Here is a 13,598-nt window from a genome sequence, read left to right as displayed (position 1 = left end):
CTCTTCTCATCAAATTTGCCCAAATTGATCTCCTCTCACCAATTCGATTCAGTATATCTTCATTCGTGATTCGATATTTCCATCTCACCTTCAGCATTCTTCTGTAACACCACATTTCAAAAGCTTCTATTTTCTATCTTTCTGAGCTAGTTATCGTTCATATTTCACTTCCATACAATGCCACACTCCAGATGAAAGGCTTCAGAAGCATCTTTCTAATTCCTATATCAATGTTTGAAGGGAGCAAATTTCTTTTCTTAAGAAAGCTCTTCCTTGCTTGTGCTGATCTGCATTTTATGTCCTCCTTACTTCTGCCACCGTTAGTTATTATTATTTTTTTTTTTTGCTAGGGGCTTTACGTCGCGCCGACACAGATAGGTCTTATGGCGACGATGAGATAGGAAAGGCCTAGGAGTTGGAAGGAAGCGGCCGTGGCCTTAATTAAGCTACAGCCCCAGCATTTGCCTGGTGTGAAAATGGAAAACCACGGAAAACCATTTTCAGGGCTGCCGATAGTGGGATTCGAACCTACTATCTCCCGGATGCAAGCTCACAGCCGCGCGCCTCTACGCGCACGGCCAACTCGCCCGGTCGTTAGTTATTTTACTACCCAAGTAACAATATTCATCTACTTCCTTTATGACCTCATTTCCCAATCTAATATTTCCTGCATCGCCTGCCTTCGTTCGACTGCACTCCATTACTTTTGTTTTGGACTTACTTATTTTCATCTTGTTTTCCTTACCCAAGACTTCATCCATACCATTTAGCAACTTCTCGAGATCTTCTGCAGTCTCAGATAAAATAACAATTTCATCGGCAAATCTCAAGATTTTGATTTCCTTTCGTTGGACTGTGATTCCCTTTCTAAATTCCTCTTTGATTTCCTTTACTGTTTGTTCTATGTAAACACTGAAAATGAGGGGGAAAACTGCAGCCTTGCCTCACTCCTTTCTGGATTGCTGCTTCGTTTTCAAGGCCCTCGATTCTTATCACTGCAGACTGATTTTTATACAGATTGTAGATAATTCTTCGTTCTCGGTATCTGATCCCAATCACCTTCAGAATCTTAAATAGCTTGGTCCAAGTAACATTATCGAATGCCTTTTCTAGATCTACGAACGCCATGTACGTGGGCTTGTCCTCCTTAATTCGATCCTCTAAGATCAGACGTAAAGTCAGGATTGCTTCACGTATTCCTACATTCCTTCTGAAGTCAAACTTATATTCTCCCAACTCAGCTTCAACTTGTGTTTCCATTCTTCTGTAAATAATACGTGTTAAAATTTTGCAGGTATGAGATACTAAACTAATGGTGCGGTAATTTTCACACTTGTCAGCACCGGCTTTCTTGGGAATAGGTATAACAACATTTTGCCCAAAATCGGATGGCACTTCTCCTGTCTCATACATCTTATACACTAAATGGAATAACCTTACCAAGCTAGTTTCTCCTAACGCAGTCAGTAATTCAGAGGGAATGCCATCGATTCCAGGTGCCTTGTTTCTATTTAGGTCACTCACAGCTCTGTCAAACTCTGACCTCAAATTTGGATCTCCCATTTCATCAGTATCAACAGCCTCTTCATGTTCCAGAACCAAATTATCTACATCTTTACCTTGATGCAACTGTTGGATATGCTCCTGCCATCTTTCTGCTTTGTCTTCTTTCCCTAGAAGTGGCTTTCCATCTGAGCTCTTAATATTCATACACCTAGATTTCCTTTCTCTAAAGGTTTCCTTGATTTTCCTGTATGCAGCATCTACCTTTCCTCGTACCATACAACCTTCGACATCCTTGTACTTCTCCTTCAGCCATTCTTCCTTAGCTACCTTGCACTTTCTATCCACTTCATTCTTTAATCGCTTGTATTCTTTTCTGCCCTCTTCATTTCTTGCATTCTTGTATTATCGTCGTTCATCAATCAGGTCTACTATCTCCTGGATTATCCACTGATTCTCAGCTGATATTTCCTTCCTGACATTTCTTCAGCAGCCATACTGACTTCATTTTTCTTGATTATTCACTTTTCCTCTATTGTGTTTCCTTCAGCCTTTTCATTTAGTCCTTGTGCAATTTTCTTTGAAACAATTCCTCACACTCTTTTCTTTCAACTTGTCCAGATCCCATCTCCTTGCATTCCTTCCTTTCTTCAATTTCTTCAACTTCAAATGGCATTTTATGATCAACAAGTTGTGGTCAGAGTCCACGTCTGCTCCTGGGAAAGTTTTGCAATCCAACACCTGGTTTCTGAATCTCCGCCTTATCATAATGAAGTCTATTTGATACCTTCCAGTGTCTCCAGGTCTCGTCCACGTATACAGCCGTCGTTTGTGGTGTTTGAACCAAGTATTGGCAAGGACTAAATTATGATCAGTGCAGAATTCAACCAGCCGACTTCCTCTTTCATTCCTTTGTCCCAATCCGAATTCTCCTACTGTATTACCTTCTCTTCCTTGGCCTACCACTGCATTCCAGTCTCCCATCACAATTAGATTCTCGTCACCTTCTACGTATTGTATTAAGTCTTCTATCTCTTCATATATTCTTTCGATTTCCTCATCATCCGCTGAACTAGTAGGCATATAGACCTGCACTATTGTCGTGGGCATTGGTTTGGTTTCTATCTTGACGACAATAATTCTTTCACTATGCTGGTTGTAGTTATTTACTTGCTGCCCTAATTCCTGATACATTATTAAACCAACTCCTGCATTTCCTCTGTTTGATTTTGTGTTGATAATTCGGTACTCGCCTGACCAAAATTCCTGTTCTTCCTGCCAACGTACTTCACTTATACCAATTACATCTAACTTTAGTCTATACATCTCCCTTTTCAGATTCTCTAATCTACCACAATGATTCAAACTTCTAACTTTTTTTTTTTTTTTTTTTTTGCTAGTTGCTTTACGTCGCACCGATACAGATAGGTCTTATGGAGACGATGGGACAGGGAAGGGCTAGGAGTGGGAAGGAAGCGGCCGTGGCCTTAATTGAGGTACAGCCCCAGCATTTGCCTGGTAAAAATCAAATGTATGGCTTTTAGTGCCGGGATATCCTAGGACGGGTTCGGCTCGCCAGGTGCAGGTCTTTCTATTTGAGGCCCGTAGGCGCCCTGCGCGTCGTGATGAGGATGAAATGATGATGAAGACAACATATACACCCAGCCCCCGTGCCATTGGGATTAACCAATTAAGGTTAAAATCCCCGACCCGGCCGGGAATCGAACCCGGGACCCTCTGAACCGAAGGGCAGTACGCTGACCGTTCAGCCAACGAGTCGGACATTTGCCTGGTGTGAAAATGGGAAACCACGGAAAACCATTTTCAGGGCTGCCGACAATGGGGTTCGAACCTACTATCTCTCGAATACTGGATACTGGCCGCACTTAAGCGACTGCAGCTATCGAGCTCGGTACTTCTAACATTCCACGCTCCGACTCGCAGAATGTCAGTATCCATCTTCCCAATGATGGCCCCCTCTCGTATAGTCCCCACCCAGAGATCCGAATTGGGGACTAGTTTACCTCCGGAATATTTTACCCGGGAGGAAGCCACATCATCCATACAGAGAGAGCTGCATGTCCTCGGGAGTTAGTTACGGCTGTAGTTTCCCGTTGCTTTCAGCCGTGTAGCAGTATCAACCCAGCTAAGCCATGTTGAGTATTATTACAAGGGCATGCCAGTCAATCATCTAGACTGCCGCCCTTGCAACTTCCGAAAGGCTGCTACCCCCCTTTCGATGGATGATTCGTTAGTCTGGTCTCTCGATAGATACCCATCCGATATGGTGCAACTGCGGCTCGGATATCTGCTTCATTGGGACACGCAAGCCTCCCCACTGCGCAAGGTTAGATGGTTCGCAGGGGAAGCTAACTAAAGTATCACTAATTAATAGAGCCCGGATTTTTATGCATTAATAGGTTAGAATGTAAACTTACTGAAGCGAGTAGCAAGTATAGTCTACCTTCACAACGATTATGCTATGGAGTCTGCATAAACATTGGGGGTAGGCCCATCAGAACCCCTACAATTTATGTTACTCTTGCTACATTATGGAAGAGCGGGTGGCCGACACTTCCTACTGAGATATGTTCCTGAGTCGCTGACTAAATTTACACACATATATATCTGCATTTAACTTGAAAAATCTGAATATCTGCATTTAAAATGGAAAATCTGAAAATTAACATTCATTAAATAAAATACACACTCGTCGAACCTTGTACTCACACTTACTTGTTACCTGCTTACTTACACATACGTTATTTGAAGGGCGCCAGCTGTCACTCAGTACAGCAATAATAGAATGAGACTCTTGACCATCTCTAGGGTGTGGGGTAATAAGCTTACTTTTGACAACATACCATATAAGTTCTGGGAAAAGGAGATTGGCGTTTGGTTTCCCCATTAATTTTGAGGTTAAGATATTTTACTTTCAATGAAATGAAACTATGAATTCGTTTGATAGAACAATATATATTCTTTAAATAATATATCAAAAAATAGTGAGTTTTGTTGCGATAAAACAGATGAGAATATGAAATTATGACATTGCAACTGAAAGAAACTAGGCATGAATTTGAATTCTTCTTGACCGGACATTTAACAATTTATAAGAAATATTTCCCTCACTGATTCACTTGACTGTACCTTTAACACTTTGAGTGTAATTACGATGTAATCCATTGCTCTGGTGTTTACTGTAGATGTGTCACGCCTAACGTGGTGATACATCCTTGAGACTGCTTCTTCTCCATATCATCTGACTTCTTTGTAAGTCAATATGGTATGACCTCTTGGCAGGTCCAGGGTTGCCCTCTCTGACTCCTTGGTAAGCCTTGCGTCCGCGTCTTCCACTAAGTGACGGACCAACCATTTGGTCTCACTCTCTCAATGACCAATAATGGCTCACTGAGTCTTCACCATCTCTCGTTCACACTCGTTCCCTGACCACCTAAGGCCTCTTGATCTAGTAGACTACTTCACTGTACTGCATCCGTATAAGTAATGACTGACGCTACAATGTGCATCCACCTTATATAGACTTTGGTTGACACAGCTACGTAATCTCCAGAAATAACAATGACATACTCCCACCTACGCGACAGATATTACGCACAGTGGTGAAATAGCCCTGCGGCGACGAGTCGATGCGCGCATATCTAAATAAATACGATGACATAGCCATGGAGTGGCGATGACTTGGCAGAATCGCCAACAATATTGCACAATGCACCAACGTCACTTCTAATCTCTGATATATATACAACAATTCTCACTGTACAGGTATTGAGTGTGATACTACACATACGTATATATGTATACATCTAAGTGCAATCTTGCAAGCAACAGGCAATTGCAAAATTGAATAAAACGGATAATTACAATAATAGTACAATATCACAGATAACATAATAATAATACCGACATAATAATAATAATAATAATAATAATAATAATAATAATAATAATAATAATAAGAATAATAATAATAATAAAATACAGATAAAATCATACAATAATAAAAATACAGATATCATCTTGTAACGGGATTTGAACCGTTACAATTCGCCTCCCTCATAAATAAATCGAAGAACAAAGAATCGATTGATTTATGAACAAAATTATATATATAACACTGACACAGATAAACACTTTAAATGAGTATACAACAATAATTTTCTTTTTCAGCATCCATACATTTTATAATACATCACATATATGAGAATTCTTCTCGCACATTGTCATCGCAGATAACTGTCCAGTGTCCCATTCTCATACAATTCACAAGAGCATAGCCCTTAATTTAACACACACAAATAATTTCAATCAATATACAACATTCTTATCCTTTTTTTTAACATATCAAAATATTTTGTGAAAATTCACTTATATGAGAACTTTTCTTGCATATTGTTATCGCAGATAACTGTCCAATGTCCTGTTCTCCGTTTTTTTTTTGTCACACAGTACATGACAATGTAGCACTTATTCTTCCAATACACCAATACGACACTTGGTTCACACGCAAATCGTAGATCTTAGTTTTATTTTGCCAGTTTCTCACAAAATATAATCATCTTACTCTTATTTCAACAAATCTCACGTGAAATACTTCTTTAAGTTCTTAATGTTGTAAGTACCGACAATCTTCCCTTCCTGATCTTTTAAGGAATATGCACACTTCCCGATACGGCTCACAATAGTGAGATACCCCTGATACAAAAGAAAGAATTTAGACATATTTCCCGCCTCTGCAGATGATGGGAATGGAACTCTAAGTAGCACCTTGTCACCCAAACTGAATTCGTCCAATTTTGCCCTTTTCTGCTGGCGAATGCGTTTATTGCCTGCTTTGATTAAGTTTTCCCTAGCCAGCTGGATATAATAATCCTTAGATTTTCCCTCTCCCAAGTCTAAGCCTAGCATACTTGCAATATGATCGGTTGGCTTCCTACCAAAATGAATTTCATACGGCGTACATCCCGTAGACTCGTGTAACGTAGTGTTACACCATCGTTCTACATCACCCAGTCGTGAAAACCACGAACTGTGCTTATCATGTACGTATGCTCTGAATATTCTCCCGATCTCTCTCATGACCCGCTCGACCATATTACCTTGTGGGTATCGAATAGACGAATATATGGCCTTAACACCCAGTTCATTCAACTTGGTAGTCCATATCTTTGAACTGAACTGACTGCCGTGATCTGATAATATTCTGAGTGGACATCCAAACTCAGGAATATATCTGTCAATAACCTGCTTTAGGCAACCCCTTCCCGTAGCTTTTCTCAGGGGATACATTTTGACATATTTGCTGAAGGCATCAATCAAAACGAACACATACCGGTATCCATACCGAGATTTTACTAGTTGCCCGAACAGATCTACGCATATAAGTTGGCCGGGCTTGTCTACAATAACGGCTTGCCGTGGGCCCTCTAACGTCCTGTTAGGATGCTTACTACGTTGACATAGATCACAGGTCGCAAGTAATTTCCTAATACTCCTTCCCATATTCTTCCACACAAAATTCCCTTGAATAGCATAAAGAACCTTGTTTGCCCCAAAATGACCGAGTTCTTTGTGATAATACCAAATCATGTCTTCCTGTAATGCCTTTGGTACACAAACTTTAAATTCTCCAGAATGACACTTCCTTGACAGGAAACCACTACTTAGTTTGTATTCATGTTTACCTTTCTTCACAAGAACATCTGCCTCCTTATCTCTTAACCAGGTCAGGATAACATTCATCTCATCGTCCCTCTCCTGTTCCACCATGAGATGACGTAATCGATCTCGTTCTGTCATGTTGTCCGTCACATTACCCACACATACCAGTATTCCTTCTCTGATATCTACATACCTGGACTCCGTATTACCTGATAAATTCCTGCTGAGGAAATCGGCTAAGACATTATCTTTACCTTTAATATGTCGAATAGTGAAGTCATATTCACTGATAGCTAAAATCCACCTTGTCATTCTATTACTTGTTAACTTACATGTCTTAATAAATACCAATGCCTGATGATCTGTCCATATCTCAAACTCATTTCCTAATACATACATCCTAAATTTGCTTAATGAATAAATAATAGCCAAGAACTCAATTTCCGTGATGGTATACCTTTTTTCAGTCAAGCTGAGTCCCCGACTCGCCAAAGAAACAAGACCCAAATTTCCTTCGTCATCCCTCTGACACAAACATCCGGAAATGCCCTTTTCTGACGCATCGGTCATGAGTACGAACTCGCGATCAGGCATAGGGTATTTTAACATAACGGCATCATTAAAACCTTTCTTCAGCCTAAGAAATGCCTCATCATGTTCAACTGTCCACTTCCATTTAGCTCCACCTTTCAATAAGCCTCTGAATGGCTCTAACAACGCTGCATATTGGATGACAAAACGTCTAAAATAATTACAAACCCCTAAAAATGATTTTAACTGTTTACTATTACGTGGAGTGCTCGTGTTGTTAATCTTCTCTAATCTCGTTTGTTCTGGTTTTACCCCCTGTGCAGATACAGTGTGCCCCAAAAATGTAATCTGTTGTGTGCAAAATGTTGACTTATCCAGTTTTAATGTGAAGCCACCCTCTCTAACTTTCTGTAAGACTATGTTCAAATGTTCCATGTGTTCTTCAAAAGTGTGAGATGCTATTACTACGTCATCAATGTACATGGTAACAAAATCCCCTGTATCCCGACCTAAAACTCTAGACATAGCACGAATCAACGCTGCCGAAGACGTTTTTGTACCAAACGGGACTCTTGCAAATTGATACAAACAATTCTTATATGCGAAAGCTGTGAGAGGTCTGTCCTCTCTTCTGAGGGGAATTTGCCAAAATGAAGAAGACAAATCCATGATGGAAAACCATGTTTTTCCTTCAAAACGCTGAATGAGTTCTTCCACTGTTTCAGGCCTCTGTTGGTCTGCCTCAATCCTCTGATTCATAAGCCTGGCGTCAATACACAGCCTGACTGATCCGTCCTTCTTGGCAACGATAATTAAAGGATTAATACTATGGCTACAAGATGGTTCAATTATTCCATAATCCAGCATAATGTTTATCTGTTCTTCGACAGCACTAGCATATTTGAGTGGAATGGGGTACTTAGGTCCCACAAATGATGAATGGTCATGTACAACAAATTTGTGTTCATATACATGTGTTCTTCCTGGCTTATCACTAAATACATCTCGATGCTCACCTAACATCGAACACAACTGCTCCTCCTGTAATTCACTCAAATTACTTCTCGCCACTGTCTCATACAGACTATCCCTTGGATCCTGTCTTATGCACAAGTGACACACGTCAAAACATCTCCTCTCACTAGGAACACCTTCATTCACCTCCCGAATACCTTTACCAGAACACACGTTATCAACACTTACCTCAGACCCTTCATAATTCACACATACTTGTTTGCTAGTTTTCCCCCAGGACAAACACACACTACCCGAATCAAAGTCTAATCTAGCTCCATGATTTGTAAGCCAGTCAGCTCCTAAAATAACTGAATACACCAGATTTGGCACAACCAGGCATGGTTGAAAGTTACATTCATTTTCAATCGTAATAGGTACCGCTATCATTTTATTTACTCTCTGTGACTTGCTACCCACCGCTGTTATAATGAAGGTTTGCCTCACAGGAATCTCTGTTATATTCTGACTTTCTTTCAGAATTTCCTCGTAAAGCTTGGAGCTAATACATGACCTTTCACTACCAGAGTCTAATAATACCTTCACTTTTCTTCTCCATATAATAATTTCTATCGTCGGAGTCACTACCTCACTACTTATATCCTCAGTATTATACCTACTTACATCACTTAACAAATCACTCCTTATATCTAAATTAATACTACTATTTCTTACTTTATTACCTATGACTACGTCATCACTTAAAACATTTGACTTATCACTACTTAGGTCACAATCACGTTGTTCTCTTAAATCTACTCTTACTACACAATTATCTACACTACCTACCTGTTTTTGACAACTTTTACCTTCGGACTGTTCACGTGACCTGTTTATGCAGTCCGCTGAGAGTTTAAAGTGCGCTGGCTCAATGATGGATCCTGAATAACATTCGCGTTAGGCCTATTTTCATCTCTATGACTCAAATCCCCACGCCTCCCATTGTCGGATTGTCTCGGGTAACTCTGCTGACCTCTATCACTATTGAAATTCCTATTAGCCCTCGTCTGATCATAATTGTTACCTCTCCTCTGATAATTATCTGACCTGTTTCCCATTCCCTCTACAGTTCTACTCTGCGGTCGACTAACCCCTATGCTAGTATTCAGAGAATCAAAACTATCTAACAATACCTCCATTTCTTTGATAGTACTGACTTTCTGCATGCACGCAGCTTCCCTAATCCTATCAGAATAATGTTTTAACATAATCCTTACGATATCAACTTCTGAACCAATACTATTAAGATTTTTCCAGATAAGCACGTGTGCCAGAAAGTATTCTGTCATAGACACACCCTCCTGGTGTCTATATTTACCAAACATAATCCGTTCTCTCTCGCGACCCTGGACATTCTCATCCCAAAACTTATTAATGAACTTCTCTTTAAATTCTTCCAAATTAGACATGTTATTACGGTACACTTGAAACCAGGTTTTACTTTCACCGATGAAGGACTTAGACAAGATCTCTAACACGTCTTCCCATTCGATAATATTATCCCTCAACTTATTTGCAAACCTTTTCTCAACTAATGTTACAAATTCCATAGGATTAAATTGTTTTCCAGTAAACTTAGGCAAATCTTGGTCCCTATTGTACAAACCACTCGTTACGATTATTTCTCTGGTAATCTGACCTTCTCTCATTTCTTGCCGTAGTACCTTCTGGCAATTCAAAACTTTTTCTTCCGCCACTCTCTCCGCATTCTCTTTCATTATTCTCAATTCTTCCTGTAATTTTTCCTCTTTCTCTGTAACCTTCTGCGACAAAGTTTCTTGTTTATTCTTTAGTTCTCTGACCTGCCCAAGCTCTTTTTCAAACGTTTCTACCTTACTGACACATTCCCTCATATCTTGCCCCACTGCATTATGGATCTTGTCTATTCTTTTGTCTACAATCTCGTGAATTTCTTCCCGATTACTAGAAATCTTATTACTTAACTCTTTGATATTCTCTGTACATGTTCCTTTGACATGCTCAATTTGAGTATGAAGGTCGCTCCGACTCGACTTCATTTCTTCTCTAAGGTCAACACACTCTTTGTTTAACTTATTTTCTAACTTGCATATTTGACCAGTTACCTCTACTATCTTAGTATCTATTTTGGAATTTAGTGATTCACTTAACCCATCTATTTTATCATTGATCACATTAAGATTTTCGTTACAACTACCAATCATTTCCTCCATTTTACTACTTATGGAGTCAATCTGTTTATTACAATTTTCATTATTAGTACAAATTAATTCTTTCATCTCTTCCTTACTATTTTCGTTACTACTAATTACTTGTTCCATTTTATTACTTAGAGAGTTAATCTGTTTATTACAATTTTCATTACTACTATCAATTAATTCTTTCATCTCTTTCTTATTATTTTCACTCATCTTTTCCATTCGTTTATTACTATTTTCGTTACTATTACTAATTAATTCTTTCATCTCTTTCATCTCTTTCTTACTATTTTCGTTACTACTAATTACTTGTTCCTTAAGCCCGGTCATTTGGGCCAACAGCAAATTTAGAATATCTTGGTTCATCCCCCCCACGATTTCCTTTTGAGTTTCAGTGTGCTTCTCAATTTCTGCACTTTCCTGAATTTCCTCAGAATTTTCCATCGTATTCACCTGCTGCCTACTCTGAATTTCACTTTGGATGTCCGCAGAAGCAATGACCTCGTCGTCACATGACTTGTTATTGTCTTCCTTGTCCATCTTTGGTTCACTAGTGATAGTACGCGATCTCAAATTAATTTCCCTCTTCAAATCCCTTGACATATCCCCAAAATACAAATATATATCACAAAATTACACTCTTGACATTTACCGGTAATAATTTCCGTTGGCTTAAATGCGCACACTCCTCCCAAAATGAACCTATGATATGCTGTCATTCAGAACAAATTCTGAATTTATTCGAGTCCCACGTTGCGTCGACACATTGAGATATGTTCCTGAGTCGCTGACTAAATTTACACACATATATATCTGCATTTAACTTGAAAAATCTGAATATCTGCATTTAAAATGGAAAATCTGAAAATTAACATTCATTAAATAAAATACACACTCGTCGAACCTTGTACTCACACTTACTTGTTACCTGCTTACTTACACATACGTTATTTGAAGGGCGCCAGCTGTCACTCAGTACAGCAATAATAGAATGAGACTCTTGACCATCTCTAGGGTGTGGGGTAATAAGCTTACTTTTGACAACATACCATATAAGTTCTGGGAAAAGGAGATTGGCGTTTGGTTTCCCCATTAATTTTGAGGTTAAGATATTTTACTTTCAATGAAATGAAACTATGAATTCGTTTGATAGAACAATATATATTCTTTAAATAATATATCAAAAAATAGTGAGTTTTGTTGCGATAAAACAGATGAGAATATGAAATTATGACATTGCAACTGAAAGAAACTAGGCATGAATTTGAATTCTTCTTGACCGGACATTTAACAATTTATAAGAAATATTTCCCTCACTGATTCACTTGACTGTACCTTTAACACTTTGAGTGTAATTACGATGTAATCCATTGCTCTGGTGTTTACTGTAGATGTGTCACGCCTAACGTGGTGATACATCCTTGAGACTGCTTCTTCTCCATATCATCTGACTTCTTTGTAAGTCAATATGGTATGACCTCTTGGCAGGTCCAGGGTTGCCCTCTCTGACTCCTTGGTAAGCCTTGCGTCCGCGTCTTCCACTAAGTGACGGACCAACCATTTGGTCTCACTCTCTCAATGACCAATAATGGCTCACTGAGTCTTCACCATCTCTCGTTCACACTCGTTCCCTGACCACCTAAGGCCTCTTGATCTAGTAGACTACTTCACTGTACTGCATCCGTATAAGTAATGACTGACGCTACAATGTGCATCCACCTTATATAGACTTTGGTTGACACAGCTACGTAATCTCCAGAAATAACAATGACATACTCCCACCTACGCGACAGATATTACGCACAGTGGTGAAATAGCCCTGCGGCGACGAGTCGATGCGCGCATATCTAAATAAATACGATGACATAGCCATGGAGTGGCGATGACTTGGCAGAATCGCCAACAATATTGCACAATGCACCAACGTCACTTCTAATCTCTGATATATATACAACAATTCTCACTGTACAGGTATTGAGTGTGATACTACACATACGTATATATGTATACATCTAAGTGCAATCTTGCAAGCAACAGGCAATTGCAAAATTGAATAAAACGGATAATTACAATAATAGTACAATATCACAGATAACATAATAATAATACCGACATAATAATAATAATAATAATAATAATAATAATAATAATAATAATAATAAGAATAATAATAATAATAATAATAATAAAATACAGATAAAATCATACAATAATAAAAATACAGATATCATCTTGTAACGGGATTTGAACCGTTACACTACTAACCAAATTAGTTTGCAATCTAACCTGTTACTGCACAAAAATCCGGGCCCTACTAATTAAGCTAACTGAAGTTGTCCCGCAGGAGTTCTTTTACGTGCCAGTAAATCTACCGACACACGAGGTTGACGTATTTGAACATCTTCAAATACCACCAGACTGAGCCAGGATCGAACCTGCCAAGTTGGGGTGAGAAGTTCAATGCATCAACCGTCTGAGCCACTTAACCCAGCTGAAACTTGCGTATCGAAGAAAGTAACAACTGAATGTCACCATTTCACCACCTGTCGATAGAGTAGGCCCCTATATAAATTCTGAAACGTCTTATGGAATAAAGAATCGTGAATGATAACCAGTATTAATTCTTTCATAACGAACTAATTAAGTCACACACAAGGCACACATTCAAATATAGTTATCTTTAAGATTCAT

The sequence above is a fragment of the Anabrus simplex genome, chromosome X (genome assembly GCF_040414725.1).
Source record: "Anabrus simplex isolate iqAnaSimp1 chromosome X, ASM4041472v1, whole genome shotgun sequence".
NCBI lineage: Eukaryota > Metazoa > Arthropoda > Insecta > Orthoptera > Tettigoniidae > Anabrus > Anabrus simplex.
The sequence above is the reverse complement of the archived record's forward strand: the minus strand, read 5'-3'. Positions refer to the sequence as shown.